Genomic DNA, 20,424 nt, shown 5'->3' on the forward strand with positions numbered 1-20,424 from the left:
AGCGCATGACAGAACGGGCGCAGGATGGCAGCAGCACATGACAGAACGGGCGCAGGATGGCAGCAGCACATGATGGAGACCATATACCAATATAAATGCTCGCCACCCGGGCGTAGAACGGGTTCAATAGCTAGTAACAGTATAAAAACAGGTGCTGCTATTGAAGTACGGGAACAGGCTATACACCATACCAGCTAAGTAAGCAAATCATGAATCAGTACATAAGAAAACCTGATTGGATGATATATATCACTGTTGGCATGTGCTTTACTTAAGGTACCGTCACACTCAGCGACGCTGCAGCGATATAGACAATGAGCCGATCGCTGCAGCGTCGCTGTTTAGGTCGCTGTAGAGACGTCAAACACAGCAGCTCCAGAACGATGCAGGAGCGATCCAGTGACGTAATGGCGAGTCACTTATCGTTCTCGCTGGTTGTTCGCTCCATGTAAAACATTGCTGGCATCGTTGCTTTTGATGTCAAACATGACGATACACGCCGACCTGACGACCAAATAAAGTTCTGGACTTCTAGCTCCGACCAGCGATCTCACAGCGGGATCCAGATCGCTGCTGCGTGTCAAACACAACGAGATCGCTATCCAGGACGCTGCAACGTCACGGATCGTTGTTGTTCTCGTTGTAAAGTTGCTGAGTGTGAAGGTACCTTTAGTCATACACACATACGAGCTCTATATGAACACTTGCATGTGATGCCGCTGATTGTGTGCAGTCCCCGCCACCTTGACGTACGTTTTGCCCTTTCTTCATCAGATCAGATCTCTCTGTTCTCCTGGAGATAACTGCCACCATATCTGTCTCCTAGAGAACACAGGATCAGTCCTGTGTATGGGAGTGCCGGCTATCAGTCATCTAATGTGTATGGCTAGCTTTGCTCCAGTGCACACTTTATCAAGACTGCTGTACAAATCGCTCGTCTTGCTGAGTCGGGGACTTGGTGTTCACCTACAGTAGATATGTATAGATCTACAGTTAGTACGGAAAGTATTCAGACCCCTTTACATTTTTCACTTTGTTTCATTGCCTCCATTTGGTAAATTAAAAAAAAAGTTCATTTTTTTTTCCTAATTAATGTACACTCTGCACCCCATCTTGACTGGGAAAAAAAAGAAATGTAGTAATTTCTGCAAATGTATTAAAACAGACAAAGTGAAATATCACATGGTCATAAGTATTCAGACCCTTTGCTCAGTATTGAGTAGAAGCACCGTTTGAGCTAGTACAGCCATGAGTCTTCTTGGGAATAATGCAACAAGTTTTTCACACCTGGATTTGGGGATCCTCTGCCATTCTTCCTTGCAGATCCTCTCCACTTCCGTCAGGTTGGATGGTGAACGTTGGTGGACAGCCATTTTCAGGTCTCTCCAGAGATGTTCAATCGGGTTTAGGTCAGGTTCTGGCTGGGCCAGTCAAGAACGGTCACATAGTTGTTCTGAAGCCACTGACTTCCAGACCTGAGAATCTTATTTCTCATAGTCTGGGAGTTCTTCATGTGTTTTTTTTTTTTTTTTTTTAAGCAAACTCTATGCGGGCTTTTATATGTCTTGCACTGAGGAGAGGCTTCCGTCGGACCACTCTGCCATGAAGGCCTGATTGTTGAAGGGCGGCAGTGATAGTTGACTTTGTGGAACTTTCTCCCATCTCCCTACTGCATCTCTGGAGCTCAGCCACAGTGATCTTGGGTTCTTCTTTACCTCTCTCACCAAAGCTCTTCTCCCACGATTGCTCAGTTTGGCTGGACAGCCAGGTCTTGGAAGACTTCTGGTGATCCCAAACTTCTTCCATTTAAGGATTATGGAGGCCACTGTGATCTTAGGAACCTTAAGTACTGTAGAAATTCTGTTGTAACCTTGGCCAGATCTGTGCATTGTCACAATTCTGTCTCTGAGCTCCTTGGCCAGTTCCTTTGACCTCATGATTCTCATTTGGTCTGACATGCACTGTGAGCTGTGAGGTCTTATATAGACAGGTGTGCGCCTTTCCAAATCAAGTCCTATCAGTTTAATTTAACACAGCTGGACTCCAATGAAGGAGTAGAACCATCTCAAGGAGGATCACAAGGAAATGGACAGAATGTGACTTATATATGAGGGTCTGAGCAAAGGGTCTGAATACTTATGATCATGTGATATTTCAGTTTTTCTTTTTTATAAAATTTGCAAAAATTACTACATTTGGGTTTTTTTCAGTCAAGATGGGGTGCAGAGTGTACATCAATGAGAAAAAATGAACTTTTTTGAATTTCTAAATGGCTGCAAAGAGACAAAGAGTGAAAAATGTAAAGGGGTCTGAATACTTTCCGTTCCCACTGTATTCAATCAGGATGGGGAGCCTCAGTCCAATTCTTGTATCAGGGTCCATCAGACTCTAGTTCTTTATATATGGTGCATTCTGAAAATAACATATATTGTTTCAATAAAATTTTTATTTTAACTACATTTTTCAAAAATGTTTAATTTTTTTTTTTTATCATTATCTACCGTATAGTGCCAGTGGCATCAGTGGCGGGATATCCCTTGGCAGTGAAGGAGCGGTAATCACTGCACTCCCCGGACAACATCAAGGGCCGTTTTGGAGGCAGATAAAGCAGCCGCAGAACTTGGGAATGGCGGGGCACCAGAATACGTCGTGTACACATTAGGTATTTCTAGGCCACTGTTAATTCTGGGCAGGAGAGTCACTTTAAGCGCTGTCGATAATAAATGTTCTACAAGTCAGGACAGTTTGCTCTAGTACTTGCTGTTTGCAGTTCAGAAAGCACGCTTTTATGGCCGAGCAATAACCATAAAGCACGTAATGCCCTTGACAAGAACTAGCTCATCATGTCCACATCAAGACCTAGGAAAGTACTTTTACTCTAAAAATCTCTGGCTTCAATATCTATATCAGGATGCAAGTAGCGGCTTGGTGACTCAAGTCTGTATAGATCGTTTTTTTCTCATATTTTATTTACCTTTTTCCTTCTGAATCACTTTTAAGTCTGCTTCATGCCTCCAACATTCATGGTCTGAGTCTGGACCGGCCACAGGTCTCCTGATCCAAACTCAACAGCCTTTTATATGTCTGAGACTATTGATCAGGTTGTGAGACCAGCAGACATCACGGTCCGTACTCTATGAATGTCGTATGTGTGAAACCAGCCTTAGGAAATGATGCTAAATCTGTTGCTCACACCTCCCAATGTGGAAAGTCTTTGGTGAGTGGAGAGACTTGGTGAAAAATCACCAAAAACTGTACTGTTCATAATAGCCTGCTATAATCCTTATTAGGCACTTTTCCTGGTTTCCTACAAGGAATCAAACATGTCTCTCAAGGGAAGATCTTCACATCTGAGGACATAATCAGAAAGCGCCCATTTCACTATTTGTATCTTTTTAAAGTCGCTTTTCTTTTTTTGTCTCATGGTATTGCTTGACAGTTTTTGCTCCACTTCCGGATTATGGCCCCAACAGTGCTCCCTAGAACCTTCAATAATTTAGAAATTCTTCTGTTACCAGTGCCAACAGTATGTTTTACAGCAATAAGGTTGCAAAGGTCATGAGGCAGCTCACAGGTTTTTACCCCTCATGAGAAGTTTCTTGTGTGGCACCTTGGTAATGAGCCATCAGTTGAACCAGATTGCCGTATATTAGTTTTCACTAAGTGGCAGGATTGCTTTCTAATTGCTGATAGATTTCAGCTGGTGTCAAGATTTCCCACGGCTTTTTGCACCTCTTTCTTCATGCGTAAATTATTTTCTCCTTGTGTCATTTCCTATTATTACACACAACCTAATTTTATGGACATCTATGGTTTGATTTCTTTGCACGTGTGGATTGGATGGGTTGAGATTCCGACTTCTGTGAGAATTTCATGTCATCAGCACCTTTAGAAATATATTTACTTAGAAAATTGGTAGCTTGTTCAATATATATGACTTCTAATTAGCACTAGGACAAGAGGTGTGAAGATTTTTAATTTAACTTTTGAAAGTTTTTTTTTTTTTGTTTTTTTTTTCCATATTATTTTGGAGTCTCCATTAGGCAACTTGAACCTGTGATGGTCTGGTTGCTTTTTCTATGTATTTTATGAAGCCCTGACTGGACTGCACAGGACAGCTATCTTGGCAATCTTGGGGTGGACTTCACTTCAGGCCACCCATTGCCATGACAGCTCTTCCGCACCCAGTGGTCACGACATGGTGAGACCAATGGGAACCAGCGTTTAGGCGCACCTGCAGTTTTGCTATTTAAATTCAGCTGTCAGGTATTGATGGGTGCAATGAAATGAGTACATAGATCCGATCGGACCCAGGCTCTGGTTGCTGCTGCTACAGGCAGATTCCAGCTATGTAACAGCTTCTGAGTCAGCGTCATATTTGAGGACCTGATGTGGGATGTATGTGGATTGACTCCTTCACCGGGAAGGTCTCCTACTTGACAGCAGAGACTGCTTAATACAAGGCAGACTCCGGGTGCGTTACATAGCCAGCATCTGCCTGTAACTTCAGCGACTGGGGGTGACACCAATCGATGCAATTTAACTATTTAAATACCACTGTCAATCTCTTTAAGGCTACGTTCACATTTGCGTTGCGTCGGGCGCAGCCGCGGCGACGCATGCGTCATGCACCCCTATATTTAACATGGGGGGCGCATGGACATGCGTTGCTCTTGCGTTTTGTGACGCATGCGTCACTGTAGCGCATGCGACAGGGCGCAGAGGACGCTGCATGATGCAGTTTTTTCTGCGCCAAAAACCATGCAAAAGTGAACGCATGCGTCACAAAATGCTGCGTTGTGCATGCATTTACATTTGCGTTGTGCGTTGCGTCGCCGACGCAGCACCGCACAACGCAAATGTGAACTTAGCCTAACAGCAGCATTTAAATCACGTTTCATGGGGGTCTGCTGCATCCTGCTAGTTCATTGGTAATCTAACCTGGTGTTGGAAAGGCTGTGATTTGTCTTGGGACCTGCACATTGTTTGGAGTTACGATGGGTGTAATCCTTTATACCAGATACAAGAAAAAGGGAGAATGTGATATGGACTCTAGGCACCCATCTTAAGCAAGGTATTACGAAGACAGTCATCAGACCTGGAAAAAGTCTGCCGTCAAAACAACATGGGTCGAATGTAACATGATTGATGCTGTTACCCTAATAAGGACATAAAGTTTACGACCAACACGTGTCACATTCGCAAGATCCAGAGCAGGGACCTCCCTGGCTACTTGCCAAAGGATGTGTGTCTAGGTTCAATATATATAAAAAGGTATGTGTGTATATACAGTGTGTGTGTGTGTTTGTATTTTTATCGAGGACTTGAACTCTAGCGCCACCTAATGGATGTAGCAATCCTACATGTTCATACTGACCTTTTTAATGAGCATTGCCACATGACTTAGAGTAACTGGATTGACCTTTATCCTGTTTGCAGGTGCATGTTTCTGGGTGATTGTCCCTCATCAGTGCAGGAGAGCTGGTTAGGTTTCCTAAGTCGTAAGGAAAGGCTCCTTGGGTGTTGATATTCACTTTTGGATTGCTACAGCCAATAGGTGATGCTAGAGTTTGTCGTATTCTCCCTCTGAAGAGGCTATTCACATATTTAAATTCCCAGAGCAGAATTGCACGTCTTCTTATGCCCTAGTACTTTCCACAAGGAGAAACATTCCCTTTTTGCCATCCAAATAATATACACTGCTCAAAAAAATGAAGGGAACACTTAAACAGACTATAACTCCAAGAAAATCAAACTTCTGTGAAATCAAACAGTCTACTTAGGAAGCAACACTGATTGACAAACAATTTCACGTGCTGTTGTGCAAATGGAATAGACAACAGATGGAAATTATTGTCAATTGTCAAGACACCCTCAATAAAGGAGTGGTTCTGGAGGTGGGGACCACAGACCACATCTCAGTACCAATGCTTTCTGACTGATGTTTTGGTTACTTTTGAATGTTGGTTGTGCTGTCACACTCGTGGTAGACGACTCTACAACCCACACTAGTGGCTCAGGTAGTGCAGCTCATCCAGGATGGCACATCAATGCGAGCTGTGGCAAGAAGGTTTGCTGTGTCTGTCAGCATAGAGTCCAGAGGCTGGAGGCACTGCCAGGAGACAGGCCAGAACACCAGAGAGGTGGAGGGGGCTGTAGGAGGGCAACAACCCAGCAGCAGGACCACTACCTCAGCCTTTGTGCAAGGAGGAACAGGTGGAGCACTGCCAGAGCCCTGCAAAATGACCTCCAGTAGGCCACAAATGTGCATGTGTCTGCACAAACTGTTAGAAACCGACTCCATGAGGATGGTCTGAGTGCCCAACGTCCACAGATAGGGTTGTGCTCACAGCTCAACACTGTGCAGGATGCTTGGCATTTGCCACCGAACATCAGGATTGGCAAATTCGCCACTGGCACCTTGTGCTCTTCACAGATGAAAGCAGGTTCATACTGAGCACATGTGACAGACATGACAGAGTCTGGAGACGCCATGGAGAGCCATCTGCTGCCTGCAACATTCTTTAGCATTACCGGTTTGGCAGTGGGGCAGTAATGGTGTGGGGTGGCATTTCTTTGGAGGGCCGCACAGCCCTCCATGTTATCGCCAGAGGTAGCCTGACTGCCATTAGGTACCGAGATGAGCTCCTCAGACCCCTTGTGAGACCATATGCTGGTGAGGTTGGCCCTGGGTTCCTCCTTATGCAGGACAATGCCAGACCTCATGTGGCTGGAGTGTATCAGCAGTTTCTGGAAGATAAAGGCATTGAAGCTATGAACTGGCCCGCCCGTTCCCCAGACCTGAATCCGATTGAACACATCTGGGACATCATGTCTCGCACCATCCACCAATGTCACATTGCACCACAGACTGTCCAGGAGTTGGCGGATGCTTTAGTCCAGGTCTGGAAGGAGATCCCTCAGAAGACCATCCGCTGCCTCATCAGGAGCATGCCCAGGTGTTGTAGGGAGTTCATACAGGCACGTGGAGGCCACACACGCTACTGAGCATCATTTCCTTGTCTTGAGGCATTTCCACTGAAGTTAGATCAGCCTGTAACTTAATTTTCCACTTTGATTTTGAGCATCACTCCAACTCCAGACCTCTGTGGGATATTAGTTGTGATTTATGTTGATAATTTTTAGGTTTTATTGTTGTCAACACATTCCACTATATAATGAATAAAGATTTACAACTGGAATATTTAATTCAGTGATATCTAGGATGTGAGATTTTAGTGTTCTTTTCTTTTTTTGAGCAGTGTATATTTATATGAATTGTAAGACAAGGCTGTATTCATATTTGTGTTATTTATTTTGTTTCTTTTTTGTCTGTTTTTTTTTGTCAGCATTCTAGCATTTGCTAGCAAGTATGGTGCAATCTTTAAAAACTTGTTGCGCCACTTAAGGTTCCTAAATGTTGTTGCTACAATACAAGTGATTGTGTTCACATTATGACCCCAAGCGTACCAGGCCATGACAGACAAGTCGCAAGAAGTCCTACCTCGTTGTTTTTATTGTGATTTGGTTCTAAGTTTGCAGTGTCCTCAGGGTCGCGGTGCAAACACATTCACTTGTATTACGCTGCGACACAGCAGGGACACCCAGCAGACTTTAGTCACATGACAGGTGTTGCAGCCAAAATCACTATCTAGCACTAGATTTATAATGAATCATTTCCCACAAAACTACAGACTATAAGGACAGAAGTATTAGGACATGTACACATTACATCTGCAGGAGCTTTAATGACACCCCCTTCTAAATCCATGCACATTACCATGGAGTTAGGCCCCCTTTCTATAATCGCTCCTGTTTTTCTCTTTGTAGAAGATTTTTGGGGTGTCCTGAGGAGCATGTATGAGGTCAGACACTGATGTTTGGGGAACGCCGGGCTCACAATCTCTGTTCTAGCTCATCCAAAGGTCTTAGATGGTCTTGATTTGTTTGATGGTCATGTCCTTCCACACCAAACTCCCCAACCGTGTCTATACAGATCTTGATTTGTTCCCTGGGCACCGTTCTGCTAAAATAGAAAAGGTCCTTCCTCAGTCTGGCTGTTCCTACAAAGTTGGAAGCTGCAATTGTCCAAAACGTCTTGGCATGCCAAAGTCTTAAGATTTCTTTCTATGGAACTAAGGGGCCTAGGCTGAATCCCTGAAAAGCAACCCCACCACATCATTATCCCACCTCCACCAAACCTTACTGTTGTAACTATGTAGACCAGCAGGTAACGTTCTCCTGGCATTTTCCAAACCCAGACTTATCCATCAGATTACCAGATAAAGAAACCTCTTTCCAGTCCAGTGGTGGCCACTTAATACCGCTACATTGGACACATCCATATAAAATCTAGATTGTTAGCAGGCTCACGCACATCTTATTCTTGCTGTCTGGCATCATAAAGTCATATTAATTCTGCACACATTTTTCACATAGTGTTACATCTGTAAATCCCAGCCAAACTGTGGGTCTAAAAGCCCAAATTCGCACCATTGTGGGAACCTAAATTGTGAGTCTGGCCAAAGATGGAGAGCAACAATACACGGAACACTTACAAGACTCCTCCTGTTTTGCAAAACTTTTGACATGTTAGAATATTTCAGAAGTTCACTGCATTTCCAAATATTTTCAGGATATGGTCGCAGATTGACTATACAATTAAATTGGACTGTAATAAGGCGCTACATATTGTTTGGCTTTTATAAGGAGCCTGTCACCATGGAAATGCCATCCAATCTGCAGGCACCATGTTATAGAGCAGGATGAGCTGAGCGGATCGATTGCCATATATATAGTTTTATAAGATCAGATTTAGCTTAACCTGTGTTGTCATCATTTAATCTGCTCTTTCTGGGATCTTTAGGACCGCCCGCTGGACCAATCAGTGACTGACAGCTGAATAAGTGGACACACAGTGTGAGCTGTCAGTCACTGATTGGTCCAGTGGGCGGTCCTATCGGTGACTGACAGCTTACTGTGTATAAGTGTACATGCAGAGAGAGCTGTCAGTCACTGATAGGACCACCCACTGTACCAATCGGTGGACCTGCATAGGGTGAATTAGCATAATTTTTATTTTTACCCTTGGGAAATGTAGAAAAAGAAAACTGATTCTGAAAAAAAAACCTTTTAGGTGCAGAGTTCAGATGCTAAAAATCCCAATGATATATTAGTGGTTAGCGAAGACTTGGCGCAGTCGCCAACATCCCGATCCTCTGGCATAAGTCCCAGGCTGAGTTTATTTTTATTTTAAATTGATTTATATCTTTATATCCGTGTCCTGTAACCGTTACATAATACAAGCATGGCGCTCTGCGGCTGTAACCGTTTGCTATTCTTCTAGTCCTCGGGTACTTTCCATTATCCGGCAGAACAGACATTCACGCACTTGTTGGTTATTGCCTTGCTACACATATCCTGCAGTCTGGCTGTGATGGACCCAGCAAAATACTTTGGGGTAAGACCAGATGAAGTGGCCCGAGGAACCGAATACCCCAGCAGCTGGTGGCCACTGCAGATTTTCAACTTCTAGTTAAAGTGGATCTATAAGCAGATCTTACAATGCAAAACTCAGACGTTATTAAATATATTATTATATCTTATAGACCTGATGAGGCTGGTGTTTTTAATTTGGAAAACCTTGTCCGAATGACTGTGTAATTCCTTGTGAAAGTTTAACTCTATCCAAACTCAAAATGCTCATTTTAATTAATTCTGACATGGATTTTCAAAGTGACTACACCAGCCTCATTAGGTCTAGGAGATCTGTTTAACAGAGTTGTACAGTAAAAACAATTTTTTAGCTATCCATTATGAACAGCCATGCAGGTTTCCAGATGAAACTGTCTCTGTAAGACCAGAGAAACACAAGAAGGCCTGTTGCAGTTAAAAGCTGCAGCATGACCTCTGTGTGTGAACACAGCCTAACTTTAAATGATCCAAGCATCATTGCCGCCAACAAGGTATAAGAAAATGTAAATAAATGCAGTGAACTTGTACAAAGTGGCAATGACATGCAGACACGTAGTTTCAACTAACAACTGGGAAAAATCCATCCCCTTCCCCCCCCTAGGATGTCCCTTCCCCCCCCCAGGATGTCCCTTCCCCCCCCCCTAGGATGTCCCTTCCCCTTCTAGGATGTCCCTTCCCCTCCTGGGATGCCCCTTCCCCCCCCCCCCCTGGGATGCCCCTCCCCCCCCCCTCCTGGGATGCCCCTCCCTCCCCCTCCTGGGATGCCCCTTCCCCCCCCTAGGATGCCCCTTCTCCCCCCCAGGATGCCCCTTCCCCCCCCCCTCCTGGGATGCCCCTTCCGCCCCCCCCCCTGGGATGCCCCCTCCGCCCCCCCCCCCCCCTGGGATGCCCCTTCTCCCCCCCAGGATGCCCCTTCCTGTTATGGCAGGCAATCAGGCAACACAGCGTGCAGTAATCAGCGCACATACAGAGATCTGGCAATAACCAAAAACAATAGGACGAGCTCTGAGACGTGGAATCTCTGTAGACTGCAGTACCTGATCTATCCTCACACAACTATAAGCAGCAGTGGATTGCGCCTAACAACTACCTATGCAACTCGGCACTGCCTGAGGAGCTGACTAGCCTGAAGATAGAAATACAAGCCTGACTTACCTCAGAGAAATACCCCAAAGGAATAGGCAGCCCCCCACATATAATGACTGTTAGCAAGATGAAAAGACAAACGTAGGAATGAAATAGATTCAGCAAAGTGAGGCCCGATATTCTAGACAGAGCGAGGATAGCAAAGAGAACTATGCAGTCTACAAAAAACCCTAAAACGAAAACCACGCAAAGGGGCAAAAAGACCCACCGTGCCGAACTAACAGCACGGCGGTGCACCCCTTTGCTTCTCAGAGCTTCCAGCAAAAGTTAATAGCAAGCTGGACAGAAAAAACAGAAAACAAACTAGAAGCACTTATCTAGCAGAGCAGCAGGCCCAAGGAAAGATGCAGTAGCTCAGATCCAACACTGGAACATTGACAAGGAGCAAGGAAGACAGACTCAGGTGGAGCTAAATAGCAAGGCAGCCAACGAACTCACCAAAACACCTGAGGGAGGAAGCCCAGAGACTGCAATACCACTTGTGACCACAGAAGTGAACTCAGCCACAGAATTCACAACAGTACCCCCCCCTTGAGGAGGGGTCACCGAACCCTCACCAGAACCCCCAGGCCGACCAGGATGAGCCACATGAAAGGCACGAACAAGATCTGGGGCATGGACATCAGAGGCAAAAACCCAGGAATTATCTTCCTGAGCATAACCCTTCCATTTGACCAGATACTGGAGTTTCCGTCTAGAGACACGAGAATCCAAAATCTTCTCCACAATATACTCCAATTCCCCCTCCACCAAAACAGGGGCAGGAGGCTCCACAGATGGAACCATAGGTGCCACGTATCTCCTCAACAACGACCTATGGAATACATTATGTATGGAAAAGGAGTCTGGGAGGGTCAGACGAAAAGACACCGGATTGAGAATCTCAGAAATCCTATACGGACCAATAAAACGAGGTTTAAATTTAGGAGAGGAAACCTTCATAGGAATATGACGAGAAGATAACCAAACCAGATCCCCAACACGAAGTCGGGGTCCCACACGGCGTCTGCGATTAGCGAAAAGCTGAGCCTTCTCCTGGGACAAGGTCAAATTGTCCACTACCTGAGTCCAGATCTGCTGCAACCTGTCCACCACATAATCCACACCAGGACAGTCCGAAGACTCAACCTGTCCTGAAGAGAAACGAGGATGGAACCCAGAATTGCAGAAAAATGGAGAGACCAAGGTAGCCGAGCTGGCCCGATTATTAAGGGCGAACTCAGCCAACGGCAAAAATGACACCCAATCATCCTGGTCAGCGGAAACAAAACATCTCAGATATGTTTCCAAGGTCTGATTGGTTCGTTCGGTCTGGCCATTAGTCTGAGGATGGAAGGCCGAGGAAAAAGATAGGTCAATGCCCATCCTACCACAAAAGGCTCGCCAGAACCTCGAGACAAACTGGGAACCTCTGTCAGAAACAATATTCTCAGGAATGCCATGTAAACGAACCACATGCTGGAAGAACAAAGGCACCAAATCAGAGGAGGAAGGCAATTTAACCAAGGGCACCAGATGGACCATTTTAGAAAAGCGATCACAGACCACCCAAATGACCGACATTTTTTGAGAAACGGGAAGGTCAGAAATGAAATCCATCGAAATATGTGTCCAAGGCCTCTTCGGGACCGGCAAGGGCAAAAGCAACCCACTGGCACGTGAACAGCAGGGCTTAGCCCTAGCACAAATTCCACAGGACTGCACAAAAGCACGCACATCCCGTGACAGAGATGGCCACCAGAAGGATCTAGCAACCAACTCCCTGGTACCAAAGATTCCTGGATGACCGGCCAGCACCGAACAATGAAGTTCAGAGATAACTTTACTAGTCCACCTATCAGGGACGAACAGTTTCTCGGCCGGACAACGATCAGGTTTATTAGCCTGAAATTTCTGCAACACTCTCCGCAAATCAGGGGAGATGGAAGACACAATGACTCCTTCCTTGAGGATACTCGCCGGCTCAGATAACCCCGGAGAGTCGGGCACAAAACTCCTAGACAGAGCATCCGCCTTCACATTTTTAGAGCCCGGAAGGTATGAAATCACAAAATCAAAACGAGCAAAAAATAACGACCAACGGGCCTGTCTAGGATTCAAGCGCTTGGCAGACTCAAGATAAGTAAGGTTCTTATGATCAGTCAAAACCACCACGCGATGCTTAGCACCCTCAAGCCAATGACGCCACTCCTCGAATGCCCACTTCATGGCCAGCAACTCTCGGTTGCCCACATCATAATTACGCTCAGCAGCAGAAAATTTCCTGGAAAAGAAAGCACATGGTTTGAACACTGAGCAACCAGAACCTCTCTGTGACAAAACCGCCCCTGCACCAATCTCAGAAGCATCAACCTCGACCTGGAACGGAAGAGAAACATCAGGTTGACACAACACAGGGGCACAGCAAAAACGACGCTTCAACTCCTGAAAAGCTTCCACGGCAGCAGAAGACCAATTAACCAAATCAGCACCCTTCTTGGTCAAATCGGTCAATGGTCTGGCAATGCTAGAAAAATTACAGATGAAGCGACGATAAAAATTAGCAAAGCCCAGGAATTTCTGCAGACTTTTTAGAGATGTCGGCTGAGTCCAATCCTGGATGGCCTGAACCTTAACCGGATCCATCTCGATAGTAGAAGGGGAAAAGATGAACCCCAAAAATGAAACTTTCTGCACACCGAATAGACACTTTGATCCCTTCACGAACAAGGAATTAGCACGCAGTACCTGGAAAACCATTCTGACTTGCTTCACATGAGACTCCCAATCATCTGAGAAGATCAAAATGTCATCCAAGTAAACAATCAAGAATTTATCCAGATACTCACGGAAAATGTCATGCGTAAAAGACTGAAAAACAGATGGAGCATTGGCAAGTCCGAACGGCATCACCAGATACTCAAAATGACCCTCGGGCGTATTAAATGCCGTTTTCCATTCATCTCCCTGCCTGATTCTCACCAGATTATACGCACCACGAAGATCAATCTTAGTAAACCAACTAGCCCCCTTAATCCGAGCAAACAAGTCAGAAATCAATGGCAAGGGATACTGAAACTTAACAGTGATCTTATTAAGAAGGCGGTAATCAATACACGGTCTTAGCGAACCATCCTTCTTGGCTACAAAAAAGAACCCTGCTCCCAATGGTGACGACGATGGGCGAATATGTCCCTTCTCCAGGGACTCCTTCACATAACTGCACATAGCGGTGTGTTCAGGTACGGACAAATTAAATAAACGACCCTTAGGGAATTTACTACCAGGAATCAAATCGATAGCACAATCACAATTCCTATGCGGAGGTAGGGCATCAGACTTAGACTCTTCAAATACATCCTGAAAGTCCGACAAGAACTCTGGGATGTCAGAAGGAATGGATGACGAAATAGACAAAAATGGAACATCACCATGTACTCCCTGACAACCCCAGCTGGTTACCGACATAGAGTTCCAATCCAATACTGGATTATGGGTTTGTAGCCATGGCAACCCCAACACGACCACATCATGCAAATTATGCAGTACCAAAAAGCGAATAACTTCCTGATGTGCAGGAGCCATGCACATGGTCAGCTGGGCCCAGTACTGAGGCTTATTCTTGGCCAAAGGTGTAGCATCAATTCCTCTCAACGGAATAGGACACCGCAAAGGCTCCAAGAAAAATCCACAACGTTTAGCATAATCCAAATCCATCAGATTCAGGGCAGCGCCTGAATCCACAAACGCCATGACAGAATAAGATGACAAAGAGCACATTAAGGTAATGGACAAAAGGAATTTGGACTGTACAGTACCAATAACGGCAGAGCTATCGAACCGCCTAGTGCGTTTAGGACAATTAGAAATAGCATGAGTAGAATCACCACAATAGAAACACAGTCTGTTCAGACGTCTGTGTTCGTGCCGTTCTTCTTTAGTCATAGTCCTGTCGCACTGCATAGGCTCAGGCTTACTCTCAGACAATACCGCCAGATGGTGCACAGATTTACGCTCGCGCAAGCGACGACCGATCTGAATGGCCAAGGACATAGACTCATTCAAACCAGCAGGCATAGGAAATCCCACCATTACATCCTTAAGAGCTTCAGAGAGACCCTTTCTGAACAAAGCCGCTAGTGCAGATTCATTCCACAGAGTGAGTACTGACCATTTCCTAAATTTCTGACAATATACTTCTACATCATCCTGACCCTGGCATAAAGCCAGCAGATTTTTCTCAGCTTGATCCACTGAATTAGGCTCATCGTAAAGCAATCCCAGCGCCTGGAAAAATGCATCAACATTACTCAATGCAGAATCTCCTGGTGCAAGAGAAAACGCCCAGTCCTGTGGGTCGCCGCGCAAAAAAGAAATAATAATCAAAACCTGTTGAATAGGATTACCAGAAGAATGAGGTTTCAAGGCCAAAAATAGCTTACAATTATTTCTGAAGCTCAGGAACTTAGTTCTGTCACCAAAAAACAAATCAGGAATCGGAATTCTTGGTTCTAGCATCGATTTCTGATCAATAGTATCTTGAATCTTTTGTACATTTACAACGAGATTATCCATTGAGGAGCACAGAGCCTGAATATCCATGTCCACAGCTGTGTCCTGAAGCACTCTAATGTCTAGGGGAAAAAAAAGACTGAAGACAGAGCTAAGAAAAAAAAATGATGTCAGGATTTCTTTTTTCCCTCTATTGGAAATCATTGGAGGGCTCCTTGTACTGTTATGGCAGGCAATCAGGCAACACAGCGTGCAGTAATCAGCGCACATACAGAGATCTGGCAATAACCAAAAACAATAGGACGAGCTCTGAGACGTGGAATCTCTGTAGACTGCAGTACCTGATCTATCCTCACACAACTATAAGCAGCAGTGGATTGCGCCTATCAACTACCTATGCAACTCGGCACTGCCTGAGGAGCTGACTAGCCTGAAGATAGAAATACAAGCCTGACTTACCTCAGAGAAATACCCCAAAGGAATAGGCAGCCCCCCACATATAATGACTGTTAGCAAGATGAAAAGACAAACGTAGGAATGAAATAGATTCAGCAAAGTGAGGCCCGATATTCTAGACAGAGCGAGGATAGCAAAGAGAACTATGCAGTCTACAAAAAACCCTAAAACGAAAACCACGCAAAGGGGCAAAAAGACCCACCGTGCCGAACTAACAGCACGGCGGTGCACCCCTTTGCTTCTCAGAGCTTCCAGCAAAAGTTAATAGCAAGCTGGACAGAAAAAACAGAAAACAAACTAGAAGCACTTATCTAGCAGAGCAGCAGGCCCAAGGAAAGATGCAGTAGCTCAGATCCAACACTGGAACATTGACAAGGAGCAAGGAAGACAGACTCAGGTGGAGCTAAATAGCAAGGCAGCCAACGAGCTCACCAAAACACCTGAGGGAGGAAGCCCAGAGACTGCAATACCACTTGTGACCACAGAAGTGAACTCAGCCACAGAATTCACAACACCTTCCCCCCCCCGGGATGCCCCTTCTCCCCCCCAGGATGCCCCTTCCCCCCCCGGGATGCCCCTTCCCCCCCCCCCTCCTGGGATGCCCATTCCGCCCCCCCTGGGATGCCCCTTCCCCCCCCTAGGATGCCCCTTCTCTCCCCCAGGATGCCCCTTCCCCCCCTCCTGGGATGCCCCTTCCGCCCCCCCCCCCTGGGATGCCCATTCTCCCCCCCAGGATGCCCCTTCCCCCCCCTCCTGGGATGCCCCTTCCGCCCCCCCTGGGATGCCCCTTCCTCCCCTAGGATGCCCCTTCTCTCCCCTAGGATGCCCCTTCCCCCCCCCCCGGGATGCCCCTTCCCCCCCCCTCCTGGGATGCCCCTTCCGCCCCCCCCCCCCCCCTGGGATGCCCCTTCCCCCCCCCTAGGATGCCCCTTTCCCCCTCCCCTGGGATGCCCCTTCCCCCCCCCCCCTAGGATGTCCCTTCCGCCCCCCCTGGGATGCCCCTTTCCCCCCTTGGATGCCCCTTCCCCCCCCCTAGGATGCCCCTTCCCCCTGGGATGTCTCTTCCCCCTCGGACCCGTATAACTTCATAGTGATTGATGAGCAGCACGTCTAATGGTGGCATGTAGATGGTGAGTCTTGCTGTTTTTGGCAGCACACAGATGAAGGACTATATCACATGTCAAGGATTATCTATTAAAAATATGTCTTCATAAGTTGGGGAATAAGTTGAGATACACTTAGTATATCCTTTTTTTGCTATGTTGTTGCTTTTGTACAGTAGTTATTTGTAATCTTGATGGAATTAAATAGAATTTGTCATCAGGACAGGCCTACTCAAATGAAGGTTGTCATACATGTGAGCAGATTCATTCCTTTTTTTTTCTGGATCAGCAACATGTTTTGGCCAAGATTTTTTTTTTTTTTTTTTTTGCTGCCTTCACTCGCTTCATACTCAGCATCTTTGAGAAAGCTGTAATCTGTTTCGTATCTTTTCCATAAATGCAAAATATCTTGCTGTTATCTGAGAAACCTATGACCAGCTTCCAAAGAACAGCAGAGCTCCACAGAATCCTGCCAGATACATAGTGATGAGAAACTAAGTACACCCTCTCTGAATTTTGTAGTTTTTGCAGATCAGGGCATATTATCGTTTTGAAGGTCTTGAAATTAGGTAAATACAATCTCAGATGAACAAAAACTGGACAAATTACAATGTGTAGTAAGTATTTACCAAAAAACTAGGTCAAAATACAGAAAGCAGTATGTGAAAATGTAAGTACACCCCATGAATCAATAGCTTGTAGATCCAGCTGTAGCAGCAATGATTGATGTTCGGTAATTGTTTTCTGTATGACTTCGTCTCCCGTCGTTCTGGAGGAATTTTGCCGTTAAAAATTTGAGTGACCCATGTAAATACATTGGATTAAAGCCATGTCTGTCATTGCATCAAATACCCTTTTATGGAAAATATAGCACCGCATGCATTGTCAAAATGGCAGGCCCAATAACTACTACTGTTCGAAAACGTAGAAACCTTCTAAGCCATCAAGATGTTCACTGATGAAGCCCATGATGTTGCAATACCTAGTTTTGTATTTTTCCATTCTGCCACTTTCAGGTTGTGGCTGTGGTTATTGTGGTAGTTGTTGTGGTGGCTGTGGTTGTTGTGGTGGCTGTGGCTGTTGTGGTGGTTGTTGTGGTGGCTGTGGTGGTTGTTGTGGTGGCTGTGGTTGTTGTGGTGGCTGTGGTTGTTGTGGCTGTGGCTGTTGTGGTGGCTGTGGCTGTTGTGGTGGGTTGTTGTAGTTGTTGTTGTGGTGTCTGTTGTGGCTGTTGTGGTGGCTGTTGTGGTGGTTGTTGTGGCTGTGGTTGTTGTGGTGGTTGTTGTGGCTGTGGTTGTTGTGGTGGTGGTTGTTGTGGTGGTTGCTGTGGTTGTGGTGGCTGTGGTTGTTGTGGTGGCGGTTGTGGCAGTGGCTGTTGTGGTGGCTGTGTGGGTTGTTGTGGTGGCTGTGGTTGTTGTGTGGGTTGTTGTGGTGGCTGTGTGGGTTGTTGTGGTGGCTGTGTGGGTTGTTGTTGTTGTGGTGGCTGTGGTTGTTGTGTCTGTTGTGGTGGCAGTGGCTGTGGCTGTTGTGGTGGCTGTGGCTGTTGTGCTGGCTGTGGTTGTTGTGGCTGTGGTTGTTGCGGTGGCTGTTGTGGTTGTGGTGGCTGTGGTGGCTGTGGTTGTTGTGGTGGCTGTGGTTGTTGTGGTGGCTGTGGTTGTTGTGGTGTCTGTTGTGGCTGTGGTTGTTGTTGTGGTGGCTGTGGTTGTTGTTGTGGTGGCTGTGTGGGTTGTTGTGGTGGTTGCTGTGGTTATTATTGTTGTGGCTGTGGTTGTTGTTTCTTTGGTTTGTTTTTGTATGATATTTTGTAGAGATCCATGGGAGCTTGTCGTACTGGAAACATCCTACTTCCTGCAGACAGATGAAATGTACATTATCTGCTCATTCAGCGCAGGATGACACCAGCAGATGTTGCTCAGTTTTATGACCTGAAATATTTATACTTTTATTTCTTCAGAATTTCTTTTTTTACAAATCCATTTCATTTTTTAAGCGCTTCCTGCTTTACAGATACAGATAATAAATGGGAAATGTTTAAGAACATCCTAAATAGGCAGTGTAAGCGGTTTATACCTTGTGGGAATAAAAGGACCAGAAATAGGAAAAACCCAATGTGGCTAAACAAAGAAGTAAGACAGGCAATTAACAGTAAAAAGAAAGCATTTGCACTACTAAAGCAGGATGGCACCATTGAAGCTCTAAAAAACTATAGGGAGAAAAATACTCTAAAAAACTAATTAAAGCTGCCAAAAAGGAAACAGAGAAGCACATTGCTAAGGAGAGTAAAACTAATCCCAAACTGTTCTTCAACTATATCAATAGTAAAAGAATAAAAACTGAAAATGTAGGCCCCTTAAAAAATAGTGAGGAAAGAATGGTTGTAGATGACGAGGAAAAAGCTAACATATTAAACACCTTCTTCTCCACGGTATTCACGGTGGAAAATGAAATGCTAGGTGAAATCCCAAGAAACAATGAAAACCCTATATTAAGGGTCACCAATCTAACCCAAGAAGAGGTGCGAAACCGGCTAAATAAGATTAAAATAGATAAATCTCCGGGTCCGGATGGCATACACCCACGAGTACTAAGAGAACTAAGTAATGTAATAGATAAACCATTATTTCTTATTTTTAGGGACTCTATAGCGACAGGGTCTGTTCCGCAGGACTGGCGCATAGCAAATGTGGTGCCAATATTCAAAAAGGGCTCTAAAAGTGAACCTGGAAATTATAGGCCAGTAAGTCTAACCTCTATTGTTGGTAAAATATTTGAAGGGTTTCTGAGGGATGTTATTCTGGATTATCTCAATGAGAATAACTGTTTAACTCCATATCAGCATGGGTTTATGAGAAATCGCTCCTGTCAAACCAATCTAATCAGTTTTTATGAAGAGGTAAGCTATAGGCTGGACCACGGTGAGTCATTGGACGTGGTCTATCTCGATTTTTCCAAAGCGTTTGATACCGTGCCGCACAAGAGGTTGGTACACAAAATGAGAATGCTTGGTCTGGGGGAAAATGTGTGTAAATGGGTTAGTAACTGGCTTAGTGATAGAAAGCAGAGGGTGGTTATAAATGGTATAGTCTCTAACTGGGTCGCTGTGACCAGTGGGGTACCGCAGGGGTCGGTATTGGGACCTGTTCTCTTCAACATATTCATTAATGATCTGGTAGAAGGTTTACACAGTAAAATATCGATATTTGCAGATGATACAAAACTATGTAAAGCAGTTAATACAAGAGAAGATAGTATTCTGCTACAGATGGATCTGGATAAGTTGGAAACTTGGGCTGAAAGGTGGCAGATGAGGTTTAACAATGATAAATGTAAGGTTATACACATGGGAAGAAGGAATCAATATCACCATTACACACTGAACGGGAAACCACTGGGTAAATCTGACAGGGAGAAGGACTTGGGGATCCTAGTTAATGATAAACTTACCTGGAGCAGCCAGTGCCAGGCAGCAGCTGCCAAGGCAAACAGGATCATGGGGTGCATTAAAAGAGGTCTGGATACACATGATGAGAGCATTATACTGCCTCTGTACAAATCCCTAGTTAGACCGCACATGGAGTACTGTGTCCAGTTTTGGGCACCGGTGCTCAGGAAGGATATAATGGAACTAGAGAGAGTACAAAGGAGGGCAACAAAATTAATAAAGGGGATGGGAGATCTACAATACCCAGATAGATTAGCGAAATTAGGATTATTTAGTCTAGAAAAAAAGACGACTGAGGGGCGATCTAATAACCAT

At 45.3% G+C, this 20,424-nt stretch overlaps 1 protein-coding gene across 3 annotated transcripts in view; it reads left to right on the forward strand.

Annotated features, from left to right (window-relative positions):
• The window catches only part of LRRC8B (leucine rich repeat containing 8 VRAC subunit B), a 50,237-nt gene that overhangs the window by 12,377 nt on the left and 17,436 nt on the right, over window positions 1-20,424 (forward strand). For 2 of the 3 annotated variants that reach the window (XM_069737533.1, XM_069737534.1), the window contains one exon: window positions 2,509-2,662. The exons of the other annotated variant lie outside the window; for it this stretch is intronic. The gene's annotated coding sequence lies outside the window, so the exon portion shown is untranslated. The remainder of the gene's footprint in view (window positions 1-2,508; window positions 2,663-20,424) is intronic. 3 annotated transcript variants of the gene reach the window in all.

Source organism: Ranitomeya imitator, chromosome 8 (assembly GCF_032444005.1).
Source record: "Ranitomeya imitator isolate aRanImi1 chromosome 8, aRanImi1.pri, whole genome shotgun sequence".
Classification (NCBI taxonomy): Eukaryota; Metazoa; Chordata; class Amphibia; order Anura; family Dendrobatidae; genus Ranitomeya; species Ranitomeya imitator.